At 44.1% G+C, this 21890-nt stretch overlaps 1 protein-coding gene across 4 annotated transcripts in view; it reads right to left on the minus strand.

The window, feature by feature from the left end:
• The window catches only part of Pkig (cAMP-dependent protein kinase inhibitor gamma), a 69310-nt gene that overhangs the window by 29343 nt on the left and 18077 nt on the right, over window positions 1-21890 (minus strand). Inside the window, exon 2 of one of the 4 annotated variants that reach the window (XM_021636314.2) lies at window positions 3743-3856. The exons of the other annotated variants lie outside the window; for them this stretch is intronic. The gene's annotated coding sequence lies outside the window, so the exon portion shown is untranslated. The remainder of the gene's footprint in view (window positions 1-3742; window positions 3857-21890) is intronic. 4 annotated transcript variants of the gene reach the window in all.

The following is a 21890-nucleotide window of genomic DNA, read 5'->3' on the forward strand; positions in this document are numbered from 1 at the left end:
GATGTCTGGGACACAGAAAGCAGCCCTGAAGCCTGATTTGTAGAGGCAAGGGGCATTCTTGGGGTCTGCACGTAAACACCCACCTCTGAGTGCAGGCATGGATGCCTGAGTACACCACTAACATTCTCGCTCATGTTGTAAAACAGCAGTCTAGAGTACACAGTTCGGTTTTATTTTACTGTTTTGTCATTTTGTTGTGGTGGTGGTATTGGTGTGTATACGTGCATGACAGTACACCCCTGCCATGGCATGTATCTGGAGGTCACAGGGCAACTTTCAAAAGTCAGTTCTCTGCTTCCAACATGAGTTCTGAGGATGGAACTCAAATGGTCAGGCTTGTGCAGCAAGCTCTTTTACCCACAAACCCACCTGGCTGTCCTTGTGTTTTTGTTTTTATTTTGTTGTTTGTTTGTTTGGGGATAGGGTCTCACAGTCTAGGTTGGCCTGGAACTCTTTCTACATAGGTCTGAGGCTGAGGATAGCCTAAAACTCATGACCATTTTCCTGCCTTAGCTTCTTAAGTGCTGGAACTACAGATGTGAATTACCATGCTCAGCTCAGAGTTTGGCACCAATCTATAGGTGCTAATTTACTGTATTTCATCCACTCCCATGACATCCGATGGGATAGATCTGAATGTGATTCCAAAGGCAGACAGGCTCTGAAAGAGGAGTGAAGCTCTGTCCGGGGCCTCTGAGCTAAGACAGAGTGAAGCTGTGCTTTTCCTCCTGTCTTCCAACCAAACTCTAAACCAAAAGCACTGGTAGACTACAGACACCAACTAGTCCAGGGATCACAGAGGCCCACTGTGGCCAAGGGCTAGGAGCCAGGCTGCAGACTAGAATGCATAGTAAACTAGGTTGGGGGTGGTAATGAAGCACTTGGCCCAAGTCATAGCTTTAGGCCAAAACACCACTCTGTACAATACCCCTCTTCAAGCAGAGAGAGAAACTGAGCCCCAGGGAGGTACTGTAGACAAGACAGCAGCATGGGGCAAGTTCAAGGGTGGCAGGGACAGACTATTTTCACTCAGTACTCTACCTCTATCACCTGTTAGATGTGAGAGCTTGGGCAAGGCAGTCCCCATCTAGGTACCTCTTTCTGTGTAAGATGGAGAAAACCTCTCACATCACTGCTGTGAAGATTAAAAGGGATCAGCTGAGCTGAGATGCCTAACCTTGTGTGTAACACACATTTGAGGAAGACAGGAAACCCACACAAAAGCTCAACACAGAAGTCCCTTCCACAGCCTACCTCTATTCAAGATACCCTAAACTCACTGCCAGGATGGTGCATGTTAGGAAAAGCCCTGCAATGGCACTATGATATCACGAACAAGAAACTAAAGCCACTGTTCCTTGCATATGAAGAAGGCATGCCACAACTTTCCACTCCAGCTTCCTGGCGGGGAGCCGATAGCCCAAGCCCCACCCTTTCAGAGCATCATGGCCTCACTACCACCTTAGAAAGAGGGATGGTCTCTATCCAGAGTTCCTAGCTTTTGGGGCCAGGCTGGGGGTGAGGCACAGAGCAAGTCCAAGCCTGTCCCTGCCCTTGCTACAGGGTAGCTACAAGTCCACCTTAGAGGTACAGCCACTGGGGAGGTCTGCAGCTTTAAGATATGCCAAGGGGCTGTGAGAACTCTCCCTCTAACCCTGACCTTACTTCAAACAGTTTCCAAACAATACATCCTCCTGAGGATTAGGGTCTCTGCTGGCCTTAAAGATAAAGAATTAACAAGCCCTGGAACAACAGCTGGCTTTTGCTTTTGTTTGCATCCCAGCCTGGATATCCTTTCCCTACAGCAGTGGTGGCCAGGACACTAGGTTAAAAGAAAGGGCACAGAGGCGAGCACTGGGATTTTTTTTTTCCCCTTCCACCTCTTATTTTTCTTGCCAAACTAGAGTGGTAGATTTTTAAATTGAAATGGGATGTTGAGGCTGGGAAGATGGCTCAGCAGTTAGAAGCACTTACTCCTCTTCCAGAGGACTCAGATTTGGTTCCCAGTGCCCAGGTCAGGTAGCTCACACAAACACCTTAACTTACGTTCCAGGGGACACTGACTTTTACCTTCTTTCAGGCACACCAAATGTGTAGAAAAGCACAAAAATTCACAAGCTACTTAACAGTGCCTGCTTTCTGTGTCTGTGTGTGTGGCGTATGCACATGCATGTGCAGGAGGGACATTCGCATGTGCGTGTGTGTGTGTGTGTGTGTGTGTGTGTGTGTGTGTGTACTGTTTAAGGCAGGGTCTCTCACTGAACCTGGAGCTCCGTGGGCTGGCTGGCGAGCTCTATGGAAACACCTATCTCCACGCCCCCAGCTCTGACATTAAAATGCACTTGCCATTACACTGACTTTTTCATGTAAGCTAGGGATCTGAACTCAGGTCCTTGTGCTTATACAAGCAAGCACTTTACTCACTGAGCACGTTTCTTGCCCAGTGGAACTTGATTTTCCCACCTGGCTGGTTTTTAGCCAATCTGGAATACTGGAAACCAAGGGCACTTTGGCCCAAAAGCTATAATGGTAAACCTCAAAAGAAAAGAATACAAAAGCTCATCTGGTTTTGTACCCTAAGAAAACTAAGGTCCAAGTGTACGAAAGGCCTGCCCGAGGCTACATACTTTCCTTGGGTGGCTCTTTATGGTGGCTTTATTTTTTGTGGTCTGGGATGGAAACCAGGGAGGCCCTGTATATGGTGACAAGTGCTCCACCCTGAACTAGTCAATCCCTGCTTTTTGCTTCAGGCTAGAATATTTCCCTCTTAGCTGCAACTTCTGAAATGTATTTAACCTACTTAGCTCAACCTATGTAACTGTACTTTCAGAGAACCCTGTACCCACTTCTGGCCTCTGTAAGCACCAGGCATGAAAGTGGTACAGGCAGACCTCCCAAGTATACATTTAGGCAAAACATTCATACACATAAAAAAAAAATAAATAACTTAAGAATATATCAAATATATGTAACCTGTTGCTGGGGAGATGGGTAAGCATGCCATAAGCCAACTCTAGCCACCTAAAGACATCAGCTGAGACCCAACAAGGGACCTACAAGGGTTAAGGAGCCCTCCCCCCATCTCCGTGGCTTGCCTTGTTTAAAGAGACTCCAAGAAAAGGAAAGCCTAAGGGCTTATATGGTCTGTTTATTTCCTAGACACAAACAACAAAGTTTTAAAAGGCAAGAAAAGGATCACAAAGCCAAGGCTAAAGTTCACTCCTTCGGAGCCTAGAGTTCTCCACACAATTGCTACAATATGTGAGAGATTACTCCATGAATCCAAGCAAGGTGGTAGTCAACATTTAACATACTGCCAGCACTTTTCCATGGAGGCAAGAGGATTAGGAGTTTTAATATACCAATTTTATGTGTGTGAGACAATTCTTTATAGAATTCACAATCAGAATTTTTAAAAAACCTTTATAATAAAAAAAAACTATTAAAATTTTACTGACAGCAATTTCTAAGGTTAGACTTGGCTTTTTAGCCTGTGGCATGGGGGTGGGGGACAAGGGGGTTCCCTGAAGGCTGTGGAGACTGCTGAAGCTCTCTGGAGAGGAAGTCTTCGGTGGGGATGGGGCCTGCCTGCGAGAATGAGGCTCACACTCAGCAGCCCTGGTCAGCTGCAGAGAAACCTGTGGTGTTGGAAGCAATCACCCATGCATCATAATATAGAAACAGACCCTCTGTAGGCAGCAGGCTGGGGTGGGGGCAGGCAAGGCAGTGCAGCTATACTCACAGGAGCCAAGTCTCTTCCGCAGAGGTCCTGGGTCAGAAGGGAAGGGAAGAAGCCAGAGTTCAAGAAGGGCAGTGCAGACAGGAGCAGGCAGCCTTTTCTCACTCCCTGTGTCTCCTAAATGAAAGCACTTCGAGGTTTTAGTGGGTGTTTCCCACGTCTCTGGCCAAGTAAGTCCCCATTTGTTGTAATCCAACTCTTGGCCTGATGATGTCAACCACTCAACCCACTTGCTCAGTTTCCACCTCTCTGTCCATGGGAGAGATCTATTTCCTTCGGACAATGAGCCAGGGGCTGTAACTGCATCCCAGGCCCGTCACATTTGTCAAACATCCTTCCTTCAATTTTCAGCGCTGCAGCCTCAGTGACAAAAGGCTTCCTATGTGGTCAGTCAGTTGCCAGGACTCCCAGCGTAAATCCCTCTGCTTCTCAGTCACTGGGAAGACTGTGGCTGCCTGCACTCTGCTGGGCTTCCATTCATTTCTTTGGTGTGTAATGTGCTAATTAGGCAAGAAATTTCTCCATGTCTCCTCCATTTCTGCCCCTCTGCCCATTCCTCCAAGATGTTTTCATTTCTCCAGCTTCCTAGGAGTGTGCTGGGCACAGTGGTGTGTGTGTGTGTGTGTGTGTGTGTGTGTGTGTGTGTGTCCTTATGTCCTTATGCAGGAAAGACTTGGACACAACACTGGTTTGTTGCCTGGAGAATTGGCTTCATGTCTTGGCCCCGCCTCAAGCAAGTCACTGGACCTCAGTTTCACCAGTAAAATGATAACATGATATTAAATGCATCTTGGAGCATTTTACTCCAGACATATAGCCACATGCCTGAGCAGGCGGAAACCCTGGCCCAAGATGCCTGGTCTTGTGGGCTTCTGGGAACCCCTTTATAGTAGAGCTAAAACAGTTCTCTGGGAGAAAACCTAAAAGAATTCATTGAAGGCGTCCCAGAGGACATGAAACAAGAAAACAAAAACTACTAGATAAGATAAACAAGTATGAGAACTGAACTGTCCTTAGGGACAAAGCCAGCAATAGTTAGGCTAGATAACAAGAATGTTGCATCTGCAGTGCGCTCTACCAGGAAGATGCAGCAAACCTCTCCCTCTTGCCTGTGAGAAGCAAGGAGGCCTAGGAAAGGCTCCCCAGACCTCAGCCTCTCTCCCTCTCTCAATTTTCTAACTGTAAAATGGGATGCCAGTGGCTTCGTTTTAGGATTCCAAGAAGTGACACAAGAGGACTGAGCCAGTGGTCAGCACAGATGAAGTACTGGACAGATGTTTAGTCCTCACTGTTGTATGCCACCTGTTCTGAGTCTCACCACATCCCTAGAAGAATTATTATTATCCTCTTTCCTCAACAAGAAAAGAAAGCAAAGAAGTTATGTGATTCGCTTAAAGTCACACAAAAGGGCCAGAATTAGCAACTCAGGCTCTTAACTACTAAGTCAGTATGACTGTCACACACATGCCAAATGCTGTTCTTAAAACAGACATCTCACCCAGCCTGACAAAAGCACTTCAGGCCATCAAGTCAGACAGGGGGCTTACTGGCTTTGTGGTCAAAACACCAGGTGGTTCTAACTGTCTCTCCCCAAAGGGGCGGAGTCAACGTGTGTGTGTGTGTGTGTGTGTGTGTGTGTGTGTGTGTGCGCGCGCGTGCGCACTTCCATGGGGATGGGAAGAGGTCACAGCTCTTTATGGTAGATGGGGAGGCTGTGGCCCTTTGTAACTTAATAGGAATTTTAATTAGTTCTCATAGAACTTTGATGCTTATCAGGACTCAAGCAAACGGACTCTTCTTGGGAGAGTGTGTGCCAACCACAAGGCTTTAGAACAAGTTGGTGAACTGTGGTGGAATAAAAACCACCAGCCTGAGAACCCTGTGGGAGCAACATAAACAACTGGGAGAGATGTGGGGGCTGGCAGGACCTTCCTCCCACTGTGGATGACCTAGGGCAATCCATTTGTGCCTTGGATGTGGAATGGAGGATGGGATCAGAACATAACATCATAACTTCCCCTAATAAGTTCTTTGTATGTTCTGTGCTGTATGCGAATACATGTTTGTTAGGTGTGTGTACATGTGTACACATGTATGTGGAGGCCAGAATTATATGCTGGGTGTCTTCCTCAATCATTTCCCAACTTATCTCTTTTTAGATGTATTATTTTATTTTAGTGTATAAGTGTTTTGTCTACATACATGTATGTGTACCATGTATGCCTGGTGCCTATGTAGGTTGGTCAGATGGGGACACTGGAATCCCTGGAACTGTAGTTATGGTTGGTTGCAAGCCACAGTGAAGGTGCTGAGAACCTAATGCAGGCTCTCTGTAAGAGCAGCAAGTGCTTAACTATTGAGCAATCTCTTCAGCCCCTCCACATTATTTTTGAGGCAGGGCATTTCACTGATTCAGCTAGACAGGCCGGCCAGGGTGCTCTAGGGATCCTCCTGTCTCCACCCCAGCACTGGGGTTACAGATGTGTGCAGCCACATCTCACATGCATGTGGGTGCTGGGGATCCAAACTCAGGTCCTCATGCCTACAAGGCAGGTACTGTATTGACTGAGGCCTCTCCCCACACCCTTCCAGGATCTTGTGAGGATCAAGTGACTGACACATACTATAAATACAAAAATATTTCAAAATCACAACGTTTTAATGATTTTCTAATTTTGATTCAGTTTCATGGTTCTCTGCCCTGGTGATGATGCAATAAAGTCATTGATATGAAAAAGAAGCAAAGTTGAATAAGAGAGAGCAGAAGAAAGAGACTGTATTTCTCCAGAATGTCAGGCTGAGTCCTGCACAAAGGCCCTCTGAGAGTTGCCCTGAATGTTCCCCAGCCTGGTGGGGCAACAATGGGCTGGTTCATTCTTTAGCTGTGCCTTCATCCCACAAGTGCAAGGGGCATCAGGAAATAAGGTTGCATTCGTGGGAAAGGTCACTTTCCTGACATCACCTCTGGCTTGGAACAAAAATAATAGGAGCTCATTCACAAAGCATCAGTTTCTCCAGCACGTAGCTCCTAACACTTGCCTTGTAGATCTAGTAACTATACATCTGTGGCAGAATGCATAAAGAGAGAATTCTAATACCACCAAGCTACAGTAATGACACACCCATGCTGTGTCACAGCTGATGACAGTAGAAACACATGTAAACTAGGACCACACACAGCCAAGCCCCATACACATGTCACTCCACGTGATCCTCAGGGCCTCTGATGAGTACTCACATAGGACAGGCATAGAATTGGGGAGGGATGGGCTGAGAGAGCTTCTCATAAGCCCAGGGGAAAAAAATAAAGCAGCATGGTGCTCTATCTCAGAGATCTCCAGGAGCAGGCATGGACAACCCTGATGCTCTCACCTCATGGCATTGCTTCTGAAAGGGCCTTTACACTCCACAGACAGCAGTATGGACCCCATGTGAGACAGAAGGAAGGGAGGAAAGTGGGCACAGAACTGTCTGAGGGGTTTACACAGCCCTTCACCATGAAGCTGCCCTTCACCCTGCCCTCCCTAGGCTGCAAGAGCTTGGCCTGCCCTCTGAACAACCTCAGTGCTACCATAGCCTTTTCTTTTATTTGCTTGTTTTTGTTTTTGAGACAGTTTTTCTGTGTAGCCTTGGCTGTCCTGGAACTCACTCGGTAGACCAGGCTGGCCTTGAACTCACAAAAATCCACCTGCCTCTGCCTCTCTGCCTCTGCCTCTCTGCCTCTGCCTCTCTGCCTCTGCCTCTCTGCCTCTCTGCCTCTCTGCCTCTCTGCCTCTCTGCCTCTCTGCCTCTCTGCCTCTCTGCCTCTCTGCCTCTCTGCCTCTCTGCCTCTCTGCCTCTCTGCTGGCCTTGAACTCACAAAAATCCACCTGCCTCTGCCTCTCTGCCTCTGCCTCTCTGCCTCTGCCTCTCTGCCTCTGCCTCTCTGCCTCTGCCTCTCTGCCTCTCTGCCTCTCTGCCTCTCTGCCTCTCTGCCTCTCTGCCTCTCTGCCTCTCTGCCTCTCTGCCTCTCTGCCTCTCTGCCTCTCTGCCTCTCTGCCTCTCTGCCTCTCTGCCTCTCTGCCTCTCTGTGCCTCTCTGCCTCTGCCTCTGCCTCTGCCTCTGCCTCTGCCTCTGCCTCTGCCTCTGCCTCTGCCTCTGCCTCTGCCTCTGCCTCTGCCTCTGCCTCTGCCTCTGCCTCTGCCTCTGCTGGGATTAAAGGCGTGAGCTACCACTGCCAGGCTTTTACCTTAGCCTTTTCTCCTCTGAGCCACCTTTATTTCCAGGTAAGTTTTCACTCCTTTGCTAGAATCTTAAGAAAAATATCTGTTTCTGAGTAACATTCTATATAGATTATGAGACATTAGTAGCATGAGAAAACCCATAAACCAAAGTATTTGTCGGGAGGCTGGCAAGATGGCTCAGAGGTTAAGAGTACTGGCTTTTCTTCCAAAGGTCCTGAGTTCAATTTCCAACAACCACATGTTAGCTCAAAAGTATATCCATCAAAAGTGTCTGTCGGATATTTATCCTATGCAGATGAAATTGTCTATGTGCCTGTATACATCACCTCATCAATCCCCACAGAGCTCCTATGAGGGAGGCAGGACTGTTCCTTCCACTCACACAGACCAATTGGGCCATCTGTTCAGTTAGCAATTCACTGGTATTTCTTTTTTGTTTGGTTGGTATTTGAAGATTTCCTGTCTGTCTGTCTGCTTGTTCTGGTGAGTGAGTGTGTGTGTGTGTGTGTGTGTGTGTGTGTGTGTGTGTGTGTGTGCGTGTGCATGTGTGTGTGTAAAGGGATGCTGTTGTTTTTCTAGTGATCTCCAGTTTTTAGACTGGCTCTCAATCTGTAGCCTGGGCTGGGCAAAAACTCATGGCAATCCTCCTGCCTCAGGGTCCCAAACATTGTGATTATAGGCATGAGCCACCACAGCTGGCAATGGTTATCTCTTGACAGGAAGGTGTACATGAATAGATTCTGGCTATCACTATCACTTTCTTGATGCACTGGGCTGGTATAAACTATACGATGTTTTGTTTGGTTGGTTTTTTGAGACAGAGTCTTACTATCTCTGGCTGTCCTGGAATTCACTGTATAGACCAGGCTGGCCTTAAATACACAGAGATCGCCCTGACTCTGTGCTGGGATTAAAGACATGTTTGACTACACCCAGGTGTGCATGCTTATTAAAAAAAAAAAAAAAGTGTACCCCATAAAGCCATTCCAAGTGCCTCAAACAGTGCTGAGTAAAACACACACAAACCTTGTACATTATAAGCAAGGCCCTCCCTCTGGGAAGGTCATTAGAGAACAAGTGATCTTTCTTCAAATAGCTTCTAAGAAAGCAATGCCAGAGTCAGGCATGGTGACATACACCTGGTGGGACATGAGAAGCAAACTGGTATGTGGAACCCCAAAGAGCACCTCAGCCCAGAAGTGACAGTAATGGGGGACTTGGGAGACCCTGTAGCACACAGCGTTGGAAGCTCTACACCCACAGGCAGACAGGAGGGTTCCTTATGTAAGCAGGGATGGCCTAAGGCTTCCTCCAGAAGCCTGGCCTCTTCACTATGACATCTGAGGTATCTGGTCTACCTGCTGGGCCTATTTGTGTGCCCTGAAGCAAACCACTCTTCCTACCCAGAGGTGTCCAACAATTTTCTAAGAAGAAGAGGCCTCTGAAGTAGATAGCCAATTCTAAAGGAAGCCAACAACCTATGCCTAAAAGGAGTCTTTCATTATTGATCAAGAACATTATCACAAGAAACCCATCAGCACAGCAAAGACTAAAGAGAAATAGACCCAATAAATACAAGAAAATCAGACAAGTGAGAAGGGTTTTATAAACTCTGGTCTTGAGGAATTCTGAAGACACTGTTTCCATAAAGCATAAAGAAAACTGATAAACATGAGCTCTTGAGAATGAACACTATCAATATGGAAGCTAACACTTCACCAGGGGGCTAAGGAGTGAGGAAAGGACAGTTCACAGTACAGAAGGAGACACAAAGCAAAGCAATCTTGATTTTAGAACAATCCCAGTAGTTCAATGTGTCACAAATTAGGAATTCCAGGAAAGATATGGGGCAGAGAGAAGATAGGAAAGTATCTTAAGAAATTCTGAGAAGTTTCTAGAGCTGAAGGAAGAGAGTCTTCAAGCTCAAAGTCAAAGCTGTTTGAGTAGAGAGTATGGCTAACAGCCACTTAATCTTGCCCACTTCAAAAGAAAAGGCAGGGGGCTTTGCAGAGGAAGGGCACTGTCAAAAATAAATAATATGCCCAAGTCTGAAATCCCAACACTTAGGAGGCTGAGGCAGGAGGATGTTGAATTCAAGGACAACCTGGGTTATCTAGTGAAACTTTAAAAAGCGTGGGGGGGGGGGGTTGGGGAGGAAGACTAATATAGAAATATATGGTCTTATTTGGTTCTGACTAGAAAAATGAGTACCTAAGCTAACTGGAGATCTTTGTCAATAACAAGCGGTGTTAAATTATTGCAGGTATGATAAATGATAATAACTGTATAAAAGCAGGGTTTTGTTGTTGTTTGTGGGGCGGCAATGTTGATGTGAGGTAGCTAGTGGTAGAGGGCTTGCTGTGAGGCCCTTGCTTTAAATCAAATATCACAAAATAAAGTGGAACACGGTGGAACACACTTGCATTCCAAGCACTACAGAGGCAGAGGCAGGAGGATCAGTAGTCTAAGGTCATCTTTACCTGAGTTTGGTCCAGCCTATGATATACAAGACTACATAAATAAAATAAAAGGCAAGTTATACTAAAATAAACAGTTGCCTTAGAGTGAGGACATAGGAGAACGATGCCTTTTTGAACTCAAAGTTTGTTTTGTTTTTTAAGTTGGTCATAGCCAGGTATGGTGGCACACATCTTTAACCCCAGCAATTTGGAGACAGGAAGGAGAATCTTTTTTTTTTAAAGATTTATTTATTTATTACTTATGCAATGTGTGTTAGCATGTACACCTGCACACCAGAAGAGGGAACCAGATTTCATGTTTAGATGGTTGTAAGCCACCATGTGGTTGCTGGGAATTGAACTCAGGACCTTTGGGAAGAGCAATCAGTGCTCTTAGGAAGGAGAATCTTTTGTGAGCTCAAGGCCAGCTTGGTCTACACAACAAGTTCTAGGCTAGCCAAGGCTACATACATAATGAGACCCAGTCTCAAAAACAGTAACAAAATTCCCTTCATTCATTTACAGTTATGTCTTATCTGTATTTTATTTATTTGTTTGTTTGTTTGGGTTTTTCAAGACAGGGTTTCCCTGTGTACCTCTGGCTGTCCTGGAGTCACTTTGTAGACTAGGCTGGTCTTGAACTCACAGAAATCTGCCTTCGTCTGCCTCCCTAAGTGCTGGGATTACAAGTGTGCACCACAGCACCTGGCTTGTATTTTAAATTTTTATCTTTTATTACCAGTTATTACAATCAACTTCTAGTAGGCCCTTTTGTTAATATCAACGTTTATAAACCCAATATAACTTCAAGGTTAGAACCTCAGTCACCTAAAGGACATTACTGCAACTACTGCTGTTGGTACCCCCTCACTCTGTTCTACTCCTCATAACAATCCTAGGCCCCAGTCTTCACATTCTGCTGCTTAATTTCCTGTAAATTTTCCCATCAACCCATAAAAACAGGGGTAAGGACTATCCTCATTTTAAAATGAAGACTAGAAAAGGGAGTAATTTGCCCAAGAATTCAGATTCCCTGATCCTTATTAGTGTTCTTTCCACCAGACCTTATCATCTGTCCCCCAACTCCTCTGCAGCCTCCGTAAATGAATACAGCTGAAGGGAGATTGAGAGCAGGCAGAAGATAACAGGGGAAGATTTCAGTGCAAAGGAAACAGACTAGTCAACCACGGGATGTCTTCAGTTGCTCTGTCAGCATTCTGCGTGAGTCTTGAAGGGGCTCTGGAAATGCCAGCAGCCAGATCCTGGTACACACACCAGCTGTTGGTACAGACAGAACAGAACACTTCTGATGACTGATGTCACTCTTTTGGATTTCAAAAGAAACAGCCATGCCTGCCTCTCCTCTGAAAGACACTGCCCGTGCCTCCGAAATCTCCTTCAGTCCAGCCATGTGGCCCAGGGCTTTTCATTCTTGCCAATAATCTTGGCTAAGGGCTGGTCTAGAGCAGTTCGGCAAGTTAAGAAAGCCCCACAACAGGCTGAGTCAGAGAAGAAGCCCACTATGTGGAGATAAGGTGGGCAAGCACCTGACTCCAGTCACTTAAAGCATGAAGAAGCTGGAGGCTCAAGAAGGCCAGGATTTGGGTGCAATGCACTGAGCCATACTGGTGCTATTCCCAGCCTGTTCTGGCATGTGAATAATGGCCAGACAGCAGCTAGGGGAAGAGGCTGTTTACTTGAGTTCAAACTATTTATAGCATCAGCAATCTGCACATATTTGGATGACAAATCTCTGGGCTTCAAGTGAGCTGAGCTTTGCTCCTGGACAGTTTCAACAAACACATTCCCTCCCCACACCACCCCCAAGGCCCCCAACACGTGTTGCCCTCAGGATGTCTAACTTGAGCTGCTGAGCTTCTAAAGATTATAAAAAGAAATCACATTTCAAGACCATGTGACTTTTAATTCATCTATCTATGGGTTTGAAATATATAATATTTCCTTTAAGGCTTAAATCATAAATTCCAATCCATGCACATTTTTAACAGTATTCAGAGATCCCATAAACTGACAAACAGTATCTGAATGACTATAATCAGCATGCTTTGTGTTGCTATAATGCTATCATGCTCAGCTTAAGACCTACACAGAGAACATTTCTTATGACACAGTTTGTGTAGGAAGATAAAGGTTTTCAGAAGTGATCCACAAATCTGTAATCACATATGCGTGCCAAGCAAACAGCAGAAGCATTACCCACCGAGCGCAGAGCAGAAGCAGGCAGTGTGGGACTACCGATGCCCCCAGAGCCCACTGTATGCCACATAGGAGAATGGAGGGACTACAACAAAAAGCATGCAGAACCTTCTGCAGCTTTAACTCACAAACAGTATGGCCAAGGAGTCTGTTTAGAAAAGTTAGCTATCTGCAAAAGCTTTGTTTTTAGAGCTAGGCATTGTCTAACTCTGAAGCAAGAAAAACAGTTGTTAGATCTATCTGCGGGGTGGCTATTTGTGATGGAGGCTTGCAGAGCCATCACACAATACATCCAACAAAAAGAAAAAGCTGATCCATGAAAAAAGACATCAAGTGGGGAACACAGCTGTCATTAAAAGGACTGACCTGTTTTCTAATCATTTCTTCTTGCTAATGACACTCACTAGAAAACAAATGAGTGTTTCCAACAAATCCTGAATTTTTGTTTTGAAACAGAATCTTACAACCTGAAGCTTACTGTGCAGAATAGCAAGGCCTCAAATCTGGGGCAATCCTCCTGCCTCAGCCTCCTCCAAAGTACTGAGATTACAGTGTGTGCCCCATGCCCAGCTTATACTTACTGGATTGCTTGAGGATGAAGCCCAGGTCCTCAAGGACGCTAGGTAAATCTCTACATTTGCAGCCCCAGCTTTCAATGTGATTCTCAATGTGGAGATTTAACACACAAAGATAACCAGACAAGGACACCTACGTAGATGCATCCATCAGTAGCACAATGTTTATAAAGTGCTACTTTATAAACATTTTGGTGACATGTTTACACAAGCCATCAGCTATCCACAAACCTCAAGTCTACTGACTGGTAAGCAGGGGCCTCATCTCAGAGATTCAGAATTAACTGAGGCAACTCCAAGCCCCCAGGTCATAGTTTATGTTTTGTTACTATTCCAGGAAACATTTACATCTGTAGAAGGATATATACACAATATGCAGAATTGCTAAATGAGGGCACTTCTGGACAGTAGGCTGCAAAAGGTATTCATTAAATTATGCATTTCCATAAGACCTTAATTTTTATAAAGTGCATGTGGGGGGGGGGAAGTCATTACTCTTAGGACAAGAGTAGTAGGTAGAAGTGGAACTCAGGGGCAGAGCACTTGTCCAGCATCAACAAGGCCCTGGGTTTGATCCCTAGCATCACAAAAAGAAAAACAAAGGATGGAGAGAATAAAACTGAAACAGGGGACAAACAATTTGGGGACAGGAATTGGAACTGGCTTAGTAGATCTCAAAACAAACAAACAAACAAAAAACCACAGTTCTTAGTGGGCAGTGGTGGTGCACACCATTAATCTCAGCACTTGGGAAGGAGAGGGAGGTGGATCTCTGGGTTTGAGGCTAGCTTGGTCTATATAGTGAGTTCCAGAATAGCCAGGGCTACATAGAAAAACCCTGCCTCAAAATAAATAAATAAATAAATAAATAAATAAGTAAATAAAATAAAAAAATAAATCAAACAACAAAACAGTCAGTGAGTGGTAAAGGCACCTCAACCAAGCTGACAACCTACATACACACACACACAGTTTTAAAAGTTATTTTGTTCTAGGTGAAAACAAGATCTCCAAAGTCCTTTTCACTGTAATGGGGGACACTCACAGAAACAAAGAGCATTACTCAAAAAACAATCAAAACCACCTAGGGGATTTATTAGGACAACCTCATAAAATTCAAGAAGATATTACAACAGATATACAAGAAAGAAGCTCTTTATAATTTTATCTGCCTGCTAATAAACAAGCTTCTGTCAACTGGCTGGATCTCATGGTTAAGCACCATTTGAGTTCAGCTCTGCTAAAAGTAATAGAAATAAAAGCTGCAGGTTTCAAAGTAGTTCTGCAGGGCATGAAAGGAAGAGCTGAGGTTTCAGGATCAATCTGTGGATAGAAACAAGAGGATGAACTAGGAGACATATGGATGGCAAAAACTTGGGATTCCATCCTGGGACCTTAAAAACACCAGCCAACAATACTTTCAATGCATTTTAATGACTGTGTTCTCTGCTCTTGAAGAAAATTTTAGAGGAGGAAGATCCATTTCAACTGAGAGCTGACAAATTAAGAAACAGAGAAAGGTGGCTGGAGAGCATAGCTCAGTTGGAATGCTTATTTAGCTTGCAGCTTCAACCCCCAAGCTACAAAAAAGGAAGAGAAAGAAGACAGGAAAGGGGGGAGGAGAGAGGGAGGAAGGATGGATGGGTGGAAAAAAGAAACAGAAGACAAGGGACCAAGGTGACCTAAAGAAGCACATGCCACACTTCAAGAAATCTACAGAACCCTGGGGAGGCTCTGAGCTTCTGCAAGGCATGAAACCAGGGGTCTAGATCTCAGAGAGCTGGGATACCTAGATCACAGACTTTTTTTCAGTTATTTGTTCAGTTTTAAGACAGAGTCTCATATAGTCCAGGCTGGCCTTACACTTGTTATGAACCCAAGGATGGCCTTCTACTTCTAATCTTCCTGCCTTCACCTCCCAAGTGCTAGAATTGCAGGTGTGGCCTGCCATAGCCCATTTATGCAGTACTGGGAATCAAATCCAGGGCTCTGCCTACATGTTAGGCAACTACTCTACCAATTGGCTAAATCCCCAGCCCTTGGACATTTATCTAATAACTGGGTTCAAGGGATAAACACATGATGGTCAATTCTGATCTCTGACTTGTCGGATTAAGACATAGCTGGGTAATGAATGAAGCTCACTCACTGCTGTGTGTGTGTGTGTGTGTTTGCACTTTCAAAGACAATTAGATCTTGAGGCTCTGGCCTCATGAAAGGTTTAATCCCTTGATGGATTCTAATATGATAGCATTATTGGTAGGGGGTGGGGCTAGTTGGAAGTAGGTCACTGGGAGCATGACCTTGAGGCTGTATCTTGCCCTGGCCATTTCCTGTACTCCCTTCTCTGTTTCCTGTGTGCTAAGAACAGCTAACCTCTGCCACACACCCCTACCATGCTCTATCCAAATGCAAAGGGTCAAATGACCATAGACTGAGCTCTTAAAACTCTAAAATCCTTCTTCCCTTCTGGTTAATTATGTCAGGTATTTAATATACGACACAGAAGCAACTAACATGTACAAATGTGCAAAAATACACTGATTAGCCTCTTCTGTATCAGTGAAATGCTGTCCTACTTTAGAGTGAGTCCTACTCATTGTAGAGTATGTGTCCCTTCATGAAGCTACAGAAAATGTGTCTTTTCAAACAATTTTTCTGTCAAGGAATTAATAGAATCTGACCATCATTTCCAGGTTTATCAGAGATCACATCCAGGATCTCTCAGACTCTTAAGAAAACTGCAACAGTTTTGATGGACATTGCTTATCACTGGTAATGAATACCAAGCCACTTGCAGTGTATAGAAAAGGCACCACAATACTACCAACCTCCATTTATTAATTTATAAATATGTGCTAGGGCCAGGTATACCAGATCCCAAAGACATAAGATGCATGCAATGTGACCTCTTACAGGGTTAACAAAGGACTGGGGGGGGGGGGCAGAAGAGCAAACAGACCCCCACTATACGGCAGGATATATCAGCACACTCATCAGACTGACCTCACCCCTCAATTTCCTATTTGGCTCCAGGACTTACTAGCTATGAAACAACAGGTGGAAATGATTGACAGGACTACTGAATAGAACAGAACGCAGTAAGCAGTCCAGACACTATGGTGCCATTATTAAAAACGCAGCCTGCTCTGCCTGTTGACTGTTGGACTATGTATTTACTTAAAAATATCTCAAAACAAGAGCCAGAATAGGTTTCTTGGGGCTGAGAAGCTGAATCGCTCCATAAACAAAAGAGCCTGAGTTCAGGTCCCCAGCACCAGCCTTAAAAGAAGCAGTCAGGGATAGAAATGCTTGCAAGCTTAGTCCAGGCTGGCCTTGAACTCAGAGATCCCTCTGATTCTGCCTCCCAGAGCTTCGATTAAAGGCATGTGCTAACATGCTTGGATCCAGATATTCCTTTAAATGGTATTTCAAGAAAAAGGAATTTTGGGCTGGAAAGATGGCTCAAGTAATAAGCCTTGCTGCTCTTGAAGAGGACCCAGATTCTCAGCACCCACACAGTAGCTCACAAGTGTCCAGAACTCCAGTTCCTGTGGGAGCTGATACTTTCTGGCTTTCACAAAGGTACCAAGCATGCACATGGTACACACACACACACACACACTGGCAAACTACTTATACACATAAAAAATAAAAATATCTAAATCGTTTTAAAAGAGAAAAAAAATTATTTCCTTTAATCCTCATAGCTGCTTTCTGAGCACGACACTGCCATCCTCATTTCTGTGGTCAAGTAAAAGCTCAAAATGTTAACTTGCCTAAAGCTGTGCATCTTTTAAACCAAAGAATGCTGGTTAGCTGTCTAAAAGAAAATGCCTTTTTGAGATTTATTTGAATTTTATATGTATTGGTGTTTTGCTTGTGTGTGTGTCTGTGTGACTTATGCTGAGGGAAGCCAAAAGTGGGTGTCTGATCCCCTGGAACTGCAGTTACACTGGTTGTTAGGCACCATGTGGGGGCTGGGAATCGAACCTTTGTTCCCTGGAAAACTAGTCAATACTCTTAACCATTAAGCCATCTCTCCAGCCCCTATCTTTTAATGTTATAATAATATAACACCTGCTGTGTGTTTATGTGTATGCAGACATGTATATGTATGGAAGCCAAAAGCAAGGGTTGGTTCTCTTCTTCTACCATGTAAATCTCAGGAACTGAACTCAATTTTGGCAGCAAGCGCCTTTACCCACTGAGCCATCTCACCTGCCCAAGGGAACACTTTAAAAATTACAAATGGAAGCAGGGCAGTGGTGGCACATGCCTTTAATCCCAGCACTTGGGAGGCAGAGGCAAGTGGATCTCTGTAAGTTTGAGGCCAGCTTGGTCTACAGAGTTAGTTCCAGGATAGCCAAAGCTACATAAAGAGAGCCTGTCTCAAAACAAAACAAAACAAAAAACAACAACAACAAAAAAAAACATATGGAGCTGAAGAGATGATTCATTGCCTAGAAGTACTTGCTGCTCTTGTAGAAGGAGTTCAATTCCCAGCAACCACACCAGGCGGCTCACAACCACCTCAAACTACAGGTATAGGGAATCTGTTGCTCTCTTCTGGATTCATGGGCACCAACCCACATGTACACATAAGCACATGCAGAAACACACACACACAAATAATTTTTTTTTTAAACCAAGCTGTCCTGTCAATGGTGACACATGCCTTTAGTCCTAACACTCTAGGTTGGTTGAAGTTGGCAGAGAGACGTACATGGTGGAAGGAGAGAACCACTCTGTGAATTCGATGCCAGCCTGTTCTACACAGTGAGATCCTGTCATTTTTTTTTTTAAATAAAACCAAAAATTACATGTTTGTGTATATTTTAGAAATTCTGGGGTGTTTGTTTGTTTGTAGACAGAGTTTCTCTCTGTAACAGCGCTGGCTGTCTTGGAATTGTCTTTGTAAACCAGGCTGGCCTCAAACTCATAGAGATTGTACAGCCTCTGCCTCCTAAGTGCTGAAATTAAAGGTGTGTACCACCACTGCCCTGGCTCAAAACAAAAGTTACAAGGTTGAAGTAAAAAGCAAGGGTCTTTAGAGGGTCAGTGGGAAATGAGATTCTTAACTTTCTCCCCTGATGTCTGTTTCAGGTTTTTTATTTTTTTTACTTGTTTTTGTGGTATTATGGCTCTGGCCCTTGTGCATGTGAAACAAGATCTCTACCACTGAGTTATATCTCCAATCCTTTAAAATATTTTAAAATATTATTTTAGGGCTAGGAAAATGGCTCAGTGGTTAAGAGCACTTGTTCTTCTTCCAGTTCCCAGTTCAGTTCCCAGTACCCACATCAGACAGCTCACAACCTCTGTAACACATATATATTCAATAAATAAAGTTAATGAGGCTGACCTTGAACTCAGTCTATATCCCAACAGGCTTTGAACTTTAAACCTTCTGCCTTGAGCTCTGAGTGTTAGGGTTACCGGGCTGAACCCCAAGCCTCACAAGTCTTCTTATTCTATCTGATGTTTATTTCTATGTACCTGTATTACTTTTATTGTTTTGTTGAGATGACAAAAAGAAAGATGGTAAGTGCCATCATTACAATTAGAATGGATGAAATATAAATGTAAATTTCTAGAGGATGAAAAGTCAGCCGTAGGGTGACTAGAGTGGACGTTCTGCTTTGAGTGTACATTATCAAAGCCATCTTTTAATAATTCCTGGTGTTGTGAAGACACGGGGAAAGATAAGTCAAATGGAAAAAAGCCAGACATATGACTCCAGCACAAGCAGAGGCTGAAGCAGGTATATCACCATGAACCTGAGGCCAGCCTGGGCTAAAAAATGAGGCCTTGTCTCAAAACTAGCAAATGGCAACAACAAAAGATATAATTTTTCCTTGTTCTGTTGAGGCAGAGTCTTGTCCTAGAGCTTAAATTAGCCTGTAACTCACTATAGAGCCCAAGGTAGCTTCCAACTCACTTTGTAGCTGAGACTGGCCTTCAGGTAATGCTCTTCCTGCCTCTACCTCCTAAGTGTTGTAAAGCTGGGTCTGGTCATGCATATCTACAACCCAGTGTGTCTACAGTGACAACAGGGGACCCTTGGGCCAGCTAGCCTTGTTTATGCAGCAGTGACCATGAGACCCTGCCTTAAACAGGGTGGAAGGTGAGAACTGACACTGTTGTCCTAACTGAAGCTGTCCTCCAACCTTCACATACACTCTGTGGCATGTGTGTCTGTACTCACACATATGAATACATACATGTAGTACCAGCTGGGTATAGTAACACATGCCTAACACTTAGGACAACCTAGCATTTAGGATGTGGAGGAAGGTTGATCAGATTTCAAGGACAGCTTGGACTATATATGAAGTTCCTGGACAGCCAGGGCTACAGAGTCAGATGTCATAGCAAAGCAAAACCAAATTGGTTGGTGAAATGGCACAACAGGTAAAAGTCCTTACCACCAAAAATAAGGATAAGGCCTTGAGTTTGATCTCTAGGACTCATATGGCAAAGAACAGAAGTGACTCTTACAAGGCGTCCTCTGATTTCTACGCTGTGGCACATGTATACCCATATACACATCACATATACAAACAAACACACAAATAATAATAAACAAAATTTAAATATACATAGGGTTATTTTTCTTTTATATATTTTTTTGAGACATGGTGTCTTAGACACTTTTTTATTGCTGTGAAGAGACACACCATGGCCAAGACAACGCTTGTAAAAGAAAGCATTTAATTGAGAGCTTGCTTACAGTTTCAGAGGTTAGTCCATTATCGTGGAGAACATGGCAGCACATAGGCAGACACAGTGCTGGAGAAGTAGCTGAGAGTTCTACATCTTGATCCATAGGAAGAAAGAGAGAGAAAGAGAGAGAGAGAGAGAGACCTGGCATGGGCTTTTAAAACCTCCAAACCCACTCCTAGTTGCACACTTCCTCCAGTAAGGCCATACCTCTTAATTCTTCTAATCCTTTCAAATAGTATCACTCCCTAGTAACTAAACATTCAAATACATGAGACTATGGGGCCCATTCTTATCCAAACCACTACACACAAAGTTACTATATATGCCCTGGTTGAACTGGAACTCACTGTATAAACCAGGCTGGCCTTAAACTCACAGGGATCCACCTGCCTCTGCCTCCTCTATGTACTGGGATTAAAGGTGTAAACATATAAAGCTATTTTTATGTTCCTTTAGGCGATGTATGCCTGTGTGTTACAAGCATGTGCATATTCTGACATAAATGAGAGATTTGTTATATCAGAGTTATTCACAATGCAATAAAATGGTAACACATCTGGCTACTAAAAATATGGAAAGACACATGCAACAGTGTCCTCTAAACCATTTCTGAAAGGTGCTTTTACATTCCACTCCTATGGCCCAATCCAAGAGTGCGCTGCTCAGTCTGTGCCTAGCTAGCACTGCAATATAAACAAGAAACAAGCTGAGCTGGTGACACACAGCATAAACCTAGCTCCTGGGAAGCTGAGGCAGGAAGATCTCAGATTTTACACAATGCAAGCCTGTATTAAAAAAAGAAAGAGAGAGACAGACAGACAGACAAACCTAAAAGAGAAAACATGCCAGACAGAGGAAGGAGGATGGTAGAGAGCCCTTGATTCCAGTTCTAATTCAGGCACTCCTGTGGGAATGACAGACACATAGGAGGAGAAAGAAGGGAAAAGCAGAGGGGAAAGGCAAAGTCCTGGAGGAAGAAGAGAAGAAATCAGGATTTCTAGAAAAGCCAGGAGGAAACAGAACAGAGAGTAAAATGGGAAAGACCAATGGGCTCTTGGGCCAGGAGAAATACCCTTAGGAGTGTTGAGCCAAGAGGCACTTTAGACACTTATATTTAAGGCCAATGCATACACAACTAGTTCTAAACTGACTTAAAAACCTAAGAATTGCCTGCAGAGATGGCTCAGAGGTTAAGAGCACTGGCTGATCTTCCAAAGGTCCTGGGTTCAATTCCCTGCCTCCACATGGTGGCTCACAACCATCTATAATGAGATCTGTACACATAGTAAATAAATAATGTTTAAAAAAAAAAAACCTAAGAACTTCTTAGACTTAAGTTATTTCGTAGTGTTTTTTTGTTTGTTTGTTTGGTTGGTTTTGGTTTTGGTTGGTTGGTTTCTCTATGTAGGCTTGGCTGTCCTAGACCAGCCTGACCTTGAACTCAAGAAGTTCTGCCTGCTTCTGCCTCCAAGAGTGCTGGGATTACAGGCGTGCACCACCACACCCAGCTTGGTAGTGTTTTTTAAAATACTGTTCTGTAAATTTTTGTTGTTGTTATTTTTGGTTTTTCCCTTTTTTAAAAAATAAAAAGTTGAACAGTCCTGCGTCTCTCAATGCATTTTAATGTTTGTTCATTTACTTTTAATAGAAACTGAAACACTTCCTAAACCAGGCATGGTGGTGCACACTTATAATCCTGAAGCTTGGAGAAGGATCAGAAGTTCAACGTTAGCCTTGGCCTCACAATCAGCCTCGACAACTTTGTCTCAAAAAAAAAGAAAAACAAAAACCTGTATTGCTAATAGCAACATTGAGGATAAATCTATATCCTGCCCTTGTTTAAGAATAACAATGAGGGGCTGGAGACATGGCTCTGTGCACTGTCTGCTCTTCCAAAGGACACAACTGTCTGTAACTCCAGTTCCAAGGAACCTGACAGCCTCATGCCAAT

Source organism: Meriones unguiculatus, chromosome 4 (assembly GCF_030254825.1).
Source record: "Meriones unguiculatus strain TT.TT164.6M chromosome 4, Bangor_MerUng_6.1, whole genome shotgun sequence".
Lineage (NCBI taxonomy): Eukaryota > Metazoa > Chordata > Mammalia > Rodentia > Muridae > Meriones > Meriones unguiculatus.